This window comes from Pyxicephalus adspersus, chromosome 9, assembly GCF_032062135.1.
Source record: "Pyxicephalus adspersus chromosome 9, UCB_Pads_2.0, whole genome shotgun sequence".
Classification (NCBI taxonomy): Eukaryota; Metazoa; Chordata; class Amphibia; order Anura; family Pyxicephalidae; genus Pyxicephalus; species Pyxicephalus adspersus.
Window position 1 is genome coordinate 52,228,273 of NC_092866.1, and position 10,808 is coordinate 52,239,080.

The 10,808-nt window shown below is 38.5% G+C and overlaps 1 pseudogene; it reads right to left on the bottom strand.

Moving 5' to 3' along the window:
* The window catches only part of LOC140337746 (hatching enzyme 1.2-like), a 31,369-nt pseudogene extending 20,567 nt beyond the window's left edge, over positions 1–10,802 (bottom strand).
* Positions 10,803–10,808: the final 6 nt, after the last annotated feature.

The window sequence follows — 10,808 nt, forward strand, 5'->3', positions numbered from 1 at the left end:
TTCTGGAATGGATCCATTCCAGGTTTGCTGGATCACCCAGCTTCATTGATGAATGTGTACCCTCCCCAGTCTTGGTGAGCTTTAAGAAATCAGGGCCAATAAGTTTTTAACTTCCTACCACTGCCTACACCAAAATACTAGAATGCAATTGTAAGCTATGCATGAAGAAAAGAACAGCTGCACTATATTTGAGTTGCTGATCTCTGGTCACTGCAATTATTCAAAGATAATAATTTTCTAAAAAAAAAAATGTATAAATGTTTACTGCTGAACCAATATGTGTAACTGTAATCATGATGACCAACCAACTCACCCATCGAGAGGTTGGATTCTTAAGTAGTTTTGCTCTTTGCGTTGATGGACAAACCGTATGCAAGTCACAACTGTCACCTCTTCCATGGCAGCCTGGATGATCTCTTTTTCCTTCAAAGCTGTAAAAAAAAAAAGTATAGTAATAAATAAAGACTTAAACAGCATACAATTCTAAAGAGATCCTGTCTTATAAGAGACGCAGATATTTCACTTGCATGGTATGAGGAGGAGTTAGCCATAAATGTTGTAGAGTAATACCAAGCACATGCACTGAACATACGGAAAACAGTATCTTCCCATACACATATATAATTACAAAGTATAAAGACAACATTTTAAGCACACTGGCAAGATTAGAACATTTCAGATTGCGCGCACTCGAGTCCCGGACCGCGGTAATCCGCGATCGCTGGTCGCGCGTATTTTCGCGCTTCCAGCGATCGCGGATTTCAATGATGAATCTGGGGCTATGAGTTCTATTTATAAAACAGGGAATCTGACTTTCCCTCAAACTTTCCCTGGTAGGAATCTTTCAGGTCCACATGTTTCGGTGACAGTAGTTGATTCCCACCAGGGAAAGTTTGAGGGAAAATCAGATTCTCTTTTTTTATAAATAGAGCCGTATGAGTATCAGTGAGATTATTTTTCGGAATAAATTTTGAGGATGAATCTCCTCAGCCAGGGCACTGACATAAAAAAGAAAAAAAAAGAACTAGGAATAGGAGTGTCACACTGAAATCCTCTTCTCTGGTATTCCACTAACCCGACTCTCTCCTCTACAATCTATTATGAATGCTGCAGCCAGACTCATCCATCCTTCCCACCATTCCTCTTCTGCTTCCTTTCTTTGTAGTTCTCTTTATTGGCTTCCATTTCACCTGAGAGTCAAATTCAAACTCCTGTGCTTTGCCTTCAAATCCCTCCACAGTTCTTGTCCCACTTACCTTTCTGACCTGATAGAAAAACACTCCCCTAGCCCCTCTTCGCTCCTCCAATGACCTACTAATGATTTCCTCACTCATAACCTCATAAACTCATAATCACACACACGGTTACAAGACTTCTGTAGAGCTGCCCCAACTCTCTGGAATGGTCTTCCTTATTCTACACAGCTTGCTTCTACTTTCTGCCCCTTTAAAAGAGCCCTTAAAACCCATCTTTTCAAACTCACCTACCCATCTTCTTCTGACTCTTAAAACTCTTACTACTTACGGTACTCACCAATCCATATTCCCCCTCCTATTGTGTGATACTTCCCCACCTCTTAGATTGTAACCTACTCGGGCCAGGGTCCTCTCCTCCTCCTGTGTCACTGTCTGTATCTGTCTGTCATGTGCAACCCCTTTTTAATGTACAATGCTGCATAATATGTTGGTGCTATATAAATCCTGTTTATAAATATATTATTATTATTATTATTATTAATATTAATAATATTAATAATATTAACAGAGTGGAGCCTAAAAGTTTTTATTCATTGTGGAAAGCTTTAAGGCAGGATCTGTCAATTTATTGTATTTTTTGGGGTCCAAAATATCCACTTCATCAGGAGTATGTGCAAAGGATAGTAGGTGGACTCAAAAACATTTTGTGATTGCCTGATGGGAATTGACACGAACTCTCATCTGCAGAAGTAAGCAGATTATTTTGATTGCTGCCCATTTGATTATTTTGACTTTATGTAATTTTCTACCGGTCCATTATTTCTCAATTTCTAATTGCACTTCGGTCATAAATTAGTTAAATGAAACGGCAACAATGCCACTACTACTAATAACAGTAATCATAATGTCCTGATTGCATCACATTAACAGTAACCCCTAAGAGTGTAATTAATCAATGTCAGTACAGACAAGAAATCCTGACATGTTCTGTACTAAATGACTTGAGCTATATTTATAACATCATTTGCTGCTTTTTGTGATGCTTATGAGATCACAGGGTTCACTTTCATTAGCATGGCTACAAATGGCAGTGTTTGAATGTGATTTATTGCAGAACGTCCATCATTAATTCATTAAAATGGATGTGCAGAACTCTAATTGTTTTTAGTTCTATAGTCCTTCCTCACCCACTTTTTAGGCTTTTGGAAAACTTGCTTTTGCACTACTCTCCCCATGCTCTTGAGCTGTCCTCAGTGCCCAACTATGTTCCTGGTCATTGCCCACTTTCAGGTTACATTACACCAAATGTCATTTACCCTAATCCTGTGAACCCAAGATGACACGTACACACGTACCTAAGGAAGCAATATTTTGCTACCCAGGTCTCAAAGTACTGATATGCATACCTGGGAACCTAATGGCTTTTGCCCAGAGAAGCAGCATTTACACTTTATTAGCTAACCAGGGCTCTATTCACTGGCTGTCTGCCTATTGATTGGGATAATGGCAGTATCCCTCCTATCAAGAAGAGCAGGGGCTGCAGTAGCTTCTGGGGGGATTATTTTTCTTTTTTTTTGGCTGTTTGTGTTTTTGTTGCGGAAATAGACTTCCTATTTGTTCTTTATTTGTCCGATAGCCAATTCCAAAAGTAAGATTGTAAGCTCTTCGGGGCAGGGTCCTCTCCTCCTGTATCACTGTCTGTTTTAGTCTGTCATTTGCAACCCCTATTTAATGTACAGCGCTGCGTAATATTTTGGCGCTATATAAATCCTGTTTATTATTAATAATAATAATAATAATAATAATAATATTATTACCGGTAATAATTAATAAGTGGGCAGATTAGATATATTATCAAGTCATAGGGTTGAATGACCGGAAAAATTAGATGATGATAACCCATATATGTGGTGGCTCACCTTATCCCCACAATTAGAAAGGCAGAATACTCTGCACATTTGTGGCATGTTTTTAGATTTTATTTAATGAATTGGCTTCTGACTGACAATGGAAAATCAATTATACCAGTCAGTTTTGTGAAAAATTGGCTGTGGTTTTTCTCATTTGTACTAGGCCTAAGCAGAGGCATAACAAAATAGTGGGACACTCAGCTAAACATTGGAGGGCCACCTCGCAACAAAACATTTGCCCTTCCATCAGCAAATGTTTGAAGACCCTTAGCATACCAACAAGTAGCTTCTTGTTTTTTTTTTGTTCTTGAGCTAGGATATTGACAATGAGACATCTGATCACAGAATAATCCATATGAACTCATAAAAAACTACTGGTGACAGCAGCTGTTGAGCTCCACTTTATCTTAGACTTTGGTATTGAGGTTGTTATCTTGGGGACAGGGATTTTGCCTTCTCAACCATTGGAAACCCAAGGAGAGGAGTAGGAAAAATGAAGAATGCAGAACATAAGTTCACAGATTCATTATGGTGGTCATTCTGTGATCATTCTAGGTTAGGATTTACAGTGAGGCAGAGTCCAGATTCATGTACCAACACCTGCCATGCCACAGCCCACCTTTTCATAAAAGGTTTTTATCCATCCTCTAACCCAGCGGTCCCCAACCACCGGGCCGCGGCCCACTACCGGTCCGCGGCGGTGTTTTCAGTGGGCCGCGAGTACATGATCCATTATTCCTGTCCTCTCTGATTGTTTTAAATAAATATATATACCGTTCACAAATCCATATGTAAAACATAGGTGCTCTGTGATTAGAATTGTCCACAATCAAATTACAAGGATCTAAAGAGTAACACGTACTGTAGTTGTCGGACAGCGTGTATGGAACGATGACCAGACCGTCTTTGGATTTTGGCCAGAGACATGATTTTCCTCTACAGATGACAGCATTCCTGTTCCTCTTCACAGCAATATCTCCTTGCAACATGAATCGTGAACTGCCTATAAAAATAGAAGAAAATATTGTACACTATGCAATCTGCTGTTGAAAATGAATTTAATTTGAAGTTTATAATGTATAAGTTTACACCACTGATCCACCGTTATGAATTTTAACTGCTAAATCCAACTCCAAACAAAGCTGATATTTTAGGCTACATACATACATCAGATGATTCTTGGCCTATACGAGCTGTCACGCTTGTCTAGGATAAGAATCTGACATGTGTACAGATGCCGTCTGACGTCGTTCATAGATGTGTCCTGGCAGATCCATGAACAACCTAAATGAAAGTGAAGGGAGGAGAGCACAGAGGGGTGCTGCTCGCTTGTTCTCCTCCCTCCCCTCTCTATAGAACAGAACAACGCTATATGTACAGTGCTTAATAATTCATCTTTCAATCGTTTGTCGTTTGTCGTTTGTCTTTCAATCCTAAAAGATCGTTTCCAGCGGCGTGTGTACGTAGCCTTAGGTTAGTGTGGTTTATGTGCCACTTGATTTAGTTCAGCCTATTGAAACATTTGCTTGCTTCGTATATCTTGAAGATTCCCATTGTGATCATTGTGACCTGATATTGTTCATTCTGAACAGCCGTATTCATTGAAAAGCCAACTGATAGTTTCCCACAACCACAATAAAGTCTTCATAATAAGCAAATCAATCAGCAGACTGGCTGTGCTATAGTTCCACCTTCATTGCGCTGATGCAATTGGGATGAAAGCCAATTTGCAGAAATAATAGTTTTGAGTTCTATTATTCTTAACTTGCATAATATTTAATTTTTGCAATCAGTAGAAATGATTTCCATATACAGAATTTACAAGGAACTAGGAACTAAAATATTCAGCATTTCTGGCAAGTGTTAACCTCTCTCACATTCTGTGGTTGACCCTTCTCTTATCTATTCTGCATGTTTTTTTCTTTACTTGCAAAGCAAAAAATACCCAGTCTATAAATCCACTGCAAATGTGCAGGACAGTCTCCTACAATTCCCAATGGGGAAGCCACTGCTGAAATCACATCTTCTGGATCCTGAGAGAACCCCACCACTGAACAGCAAATAGGTCTGCCAATAGCCAATGATCAGTGTCACATAGGAAGTGACATGGAAACCAAAAAAGAAAGGACAAGACATAGCATCACATGGCTGTGACTTTAAATGAGTAAAAAAAGAATTTAGATTTATTTTTAATTCCAGCAATTAGTTAGTATGGGATAGGGTTGGATAAGGAGGGCAGGGGGATACGTTTTAGGTTTTACTTGAGCTTGCAACAGGTTTGTTATAATTCTGTTTGATGAGTGTTTCCTAAAAAGAACTTGTCAGTAAAATGAAGTTTCCAAGTGCTTAAAAAGAGATGCCAAAGGGTTTATCTATGTACTTTAATTGTGTCTGAATCTACTAAACCACAGAAATGTGAAACCTGTGCAAAATCAGGAAGTAGTTCTCAAGTATACTATTACTATCCCACAATTCAGGTTGACAACGCTCTACTAGCTGATGGGGACCCTCATTGAAAAGTAAAGGTATGACAAAGCTTCAAAATCACATGTGCACTTTAAAAGGAATTGAGCTAACATTCTTGACCTTTAGGTGCATTAATATTATTGTACAGTATTTATATAGCACCTACATATTACACAGCGCTGTACAAAGTCCATAGTCATTCCACTAGTTGTCCCACAAAGGGGCTCACAATCCAATGTCCCTATCTCACTCATATGTGTTTAATACAGTCCAAAGTCAATTTTGGGGGGGAAGTCAATGAACCTATCTGCAAGTTTTTGTAATGTGGGGGGAAACCCACGCAAACGCACGGAGAACTTGCAAACTCCAAGCAGATAGTGTCCTTGCTGAAATTTGAACCTAGGTCCTAGCACTGCAAAGGCCAGAGTGCTAACCACTGGGCCACCGTGCATACTTAATTGTGTTTTTTTCCTACCCATTAAGTGATTTACCTACCGGAAACAACGTGTGTACATGCTGTGTCAAGTCACTTAATAGGCACATTTGATGTTCTGATCAGTGACTTACTAAGGGCAAACTGGCATGCCTGTCACTGGTAAGAAATCACCAACAACAAGTTCACTTAGTAGAACACAGCATGGACTGAAAATATTAATTTAATTTGTCTCTCCCTCACTGGCAATCCAGTGTTACTTCCTATAGTGGCATTATATGAAGTTATAGTACACAGAAATGGCATTTACACCATGGATCTAATATGTGACTATACTGTTCTGGAACTAGCATGTGCCTTGTACTCTCATTAGGTGTGTAACATGTTGAAAATACATTCTTTAAAACACTGGTGACACTATGGGCCCGATTTAATAAAGCATTTCAAGGCTGCAGAGGATACACTTTCATCAGTGAAGCTGGGTGATCCAGCAACCTGGAATAGATCTGGTCCAGGATTAAAAATATTTGCTTGCAAATAACTGAAGAAATCCATCTCAGCCTTCCTGGATTACCCAGCTTCACTGATCAAATTTTATATACATGATTAAAAATGCCATGGCATATCCCATACCTTGGTTAGATGTTAAAATGTCACTAAAAACATCATTGCTGGGCTTTGGGGGAGCTGCAACAAAGAAGTACAAAATTAACACCTAAAAATAAATACAAATAAATAATAAAGAATAATAATAAAGTAAGTAAACAAAGAATATTCACCAATGTAAAAAATGTTAACAATATATCACCAACCTGATGCATTAACTGCCTCCTGATGATCCTGCAATATAAAGTGATTTACATTATGAAGTATGTTATCTGTACATGGCAAGTTTAAAAATAATGTGAATAGTTAAAAAATGTATTTTATTTCTGTCATTTCTGTCTATTCTGGGGAGACATTCTTTTCTTTCCTGTCCCAAAGTCACAATCAGAAGTAGGAAGAAATGACTCCAAAGTCAGAAGTCAAATAGGTGCCCGATTGAGTATACATTGAATATTCCCCCCACCTCCTGCTCTGGTGATGGATTTCCCCTCAGTTACTGACAATCGTTATGAAGACAAACAGAGAGAGTTAATCTTTCCATTAAGAATACATGAAAAATAAATACCTGACTGATGCTTTCACTGTTCCAGGCTCTAAAAAAACATTTTGGCTTTACATACACTTCAATAATAACGCTGCTGGTCTGTTACTCCTTAATAACAAAAGGAACAACAACAACGGACCTGTTTATTAAAGCTCTCCATGGCTGGAGAGGATACACTTTCATCAGTGAAGCTGGGAGACTCAGAAAACCTGGAATAGATTTGGTCCAGGATTCAACACATTTGTATAGCAAACATAACAAATAGCAAATGATTTTGAAGAAATCCGTTCCAGGCTTGCTGGATAACCCAGCTTCACTGATGAAAGCATATCCTCTCCAGCCTTGGGGAGCTTTAATAAATCAGGCCCAATGAAACAATAATGGATGAGTTGCCACCAGCAATCAAAAGTTTGTTGTTCAATGACAATATGTTCCATTTTGTTGTCCATTGCCAGTATAAATCTGCTAATATTGTTTTGATGACCTAAGGCTCCCGATGATACACCGCAGCAGAATAGATCATACCTGTTGTGGATTTCCTGCACACATGGCTATCAGCGCGCCAGTAAAGAGAAGGGCAGGCAGGTCCATTGTAGGGGACACCTGCCGTACACTACAAAAATTGGAGTATTTATACAGGAGATGTGGGGAGGGGGAAATGAGTGCTATGGGTGACTAACAGGTGATCCCCACAATAGAAATGGAAGGGTAATTATGTTCAGGAATTCAGAGCAATTTTATGGGTAATTTTTTAAATTTCTTTTCACTCAGAGCCAAGAATTTAATAAGCTGGCTACACACAGAAAAATGTTCCTATATTTTTACTGTTTTAATCTTAAAAAACATTAAGTGAATAAATCATAATTGTATTTATTGACTCTTAATAGTCCTTAGATGTGGTGGCTGTGTTGGTTTTTATTTCTTTCTTCTTTTTAACCTAGTTGAATTCCTTTTAGTAGAAGGACCATTGTTGTCACTGTAAAACTTAGAAGTGTTTTAGGTCTACAGAACACTTTTTCAGCCTTTTTTCAATAACAAATAGAAGACGTATTCTGTAGTCCACAGAGAGAACCATGCTTTTTATAACAGCAGAGAATCAACACAAAGGTTAACAGCTTGCTGAACTTTTGGCAAGATGGTAGCGGGTATTTGGTATGCACTTATCAATCAAATATAATAAAACACTGCCAATGTTATGTTTACCAGATCTCAGGAGACTGAATAAAAAAGTTAGTGTTTGTTCACATGTTAATACAATCTACCCTAAACAGGTATTTAAATTGTATTTTGTGTATATGGCCGTCAATATGCAAAAGGTTGATGGTTGCCTTGCTTTGTTTAAAAGTTTTAAAACATTACTAATTAAAAATGGTATGTGTATGTATATGACAAGCATTAAGTTGATTCCAGACATAAGAGCATGTACTGTAACACTGCAGTGTTCTCCCCAGTCCCTTTTAACTGGGTGCACCACCCAGCACTTTTTAATAACCACCCAGCTGTTTTTGGGTGGTTAGTGAAAAGTTGGGTCCCAATACAGAGATCAGCACCTGTCTACAGCTCCTTCCCACCCAGTCTATCTCACAGCGCAAGAGACCTGATTTTACTTTGCCTGCAGATATATAACACCTACAAGTTTTGTCCCCCCTCAGGCCTGTGACTAGACAGCAAATGGAGAAGCAGAAAAATGATCAGCTCATCTCTCTGTCCCTCAATAATGATGACCATAGTCAAGCTAGTCCACAGCAATGATGTTGAACTGATCCTGGAGTGAATGCATACCAAACAGAAACTGAATTATTCTGGAGAAGATCTACAGCACTGAAATACAAAAAAACAATAAAAATGTGAAAACAGTACCTAAAATTTTATGATACACACAGTCTTAGGCTACGTACACACATTAGATGATTCTTGCATGCTCGTTTTCCCCCTCCCCTCTCCATAGAGAGGAACAGAGCTGTATGTACAGTGCTCATTCATGCATCATTCAGTCTTTTGTCATTAGAAAGGATCATAAATAATCCTTTCCAATGACAAATGTCTAACATATGTACGTAGCCTTAGACCTATGGTCCTTAACATTTATTGCACCACACGGGTTTCATGCAACAAAATGTTTCCACGAACCAAGCTGGCCTATGTGATTCATGAATGGGAAGCCAGGTCTGATGACCTTAGGTACACGTAGGCTGTACATAGAGGCTGGGTCTACATCCCTGTATACAGCTCTAGATACCTCTGCATGAATTCCCACATAAGGCACTGATACTTCTACTGTTGGTGACCAAGCTTGGATAATTATGGTTTACATATTTATTTTATATTTTGTATACATTTACTTCTATTAGAATGTACACTCAATAAACTTAAATGATGTTTGCATTACTTTATCGTATTGACACCAATGTACTTACCTTACGCTTGGATGCTAATAGGTATTTAGTATTTACTAAGTACTATTGTTTTTAATATGTCTCCACTAGTCTTCATTTATGTCTCATATTCCCCCGAGGAAGCCCAAGCGGACGAAACGCATCAGGCTTATTTCCCTTTGGATAATGATACTCTATAGACTTTGCAACTAAACATTATCATCAGATAATTCATATGTCCAGATATCCTGGAATACTCCACTTTGTGGACTTAGGATAATTGTTTTTGTTAACGTTTTAATTGTATGCAACATTGTTTTGTATTTTTGCTATATGTGATATAAATTTGTTGTTCACATTTTTTTGCCACCAAAACCCCTACTGTCTTCCTCTTTATTTATTTTCAAGTTTTAGGGTTTGGCAACGATTAAATACTTTAGAAAGAGACACCCACAACCCTATATCAGTTCCGCTTTAAAAACACAGCTCAGGTCACATTTCCATATTCACCTTTCTTAAGTAAATATGAGATCTGTGTGTAGCATTCTCTGATTCATGGAAGATCTCTTTTATTTATGACTTCATACAAATGTTAAGGTGTGAACATCAAATCTGTGCTTACAGCACCCACAGAGCTAAATACAGAAATCTGACCATCTGTTCAGAATTGAATTGTGGAAAGTGTTTAAAAGTTAAAGAGGAACTCTGCAATACAGGATTAACTTTTATCCGCACACAGAATGGGCCTGATGTATTAAAGCCCTTTAAGGCTGGAGAGGAGACACATACATCAGTGAAGCTGGGTGATCCAGCAAACCTGGATTGGATCTGGTCCAGGATTGCAATAATTTGCTAACAAATAGCAAATTACTTTGAAGGGATCCATTCCAGGTATGCTGGATCACCCAGCTTCACTGATGAAATGGTATCCTCTCCAGTCTTGGAGAGCTTTAATAAATCAGGGCCAATCTGGCTAAAAACAGAAAAAGGCTCCTGGATCTCTGTAAATGATTATATACAGAGCTGTGTGTGCCCTCTCATCCTCAGCATCACACAACTGGCAAAGTGGTCCATATTTGTTTACCATGGAAGGCTAGTTGTGCGCCTGTCTTGTTGACCCTGTGACACATACCTGGAGGAAATATTTTGTAGATGAAGAGTTCAGAGCTGAAGATGGAATTAGATCAGTGCCACCTCTGCACTACAGCTACTCAACAAATAAATAAACTTTTACCAAACTCTCCCAAGTTAAAGCCAGATGAACTGTCGGTTCAGTTT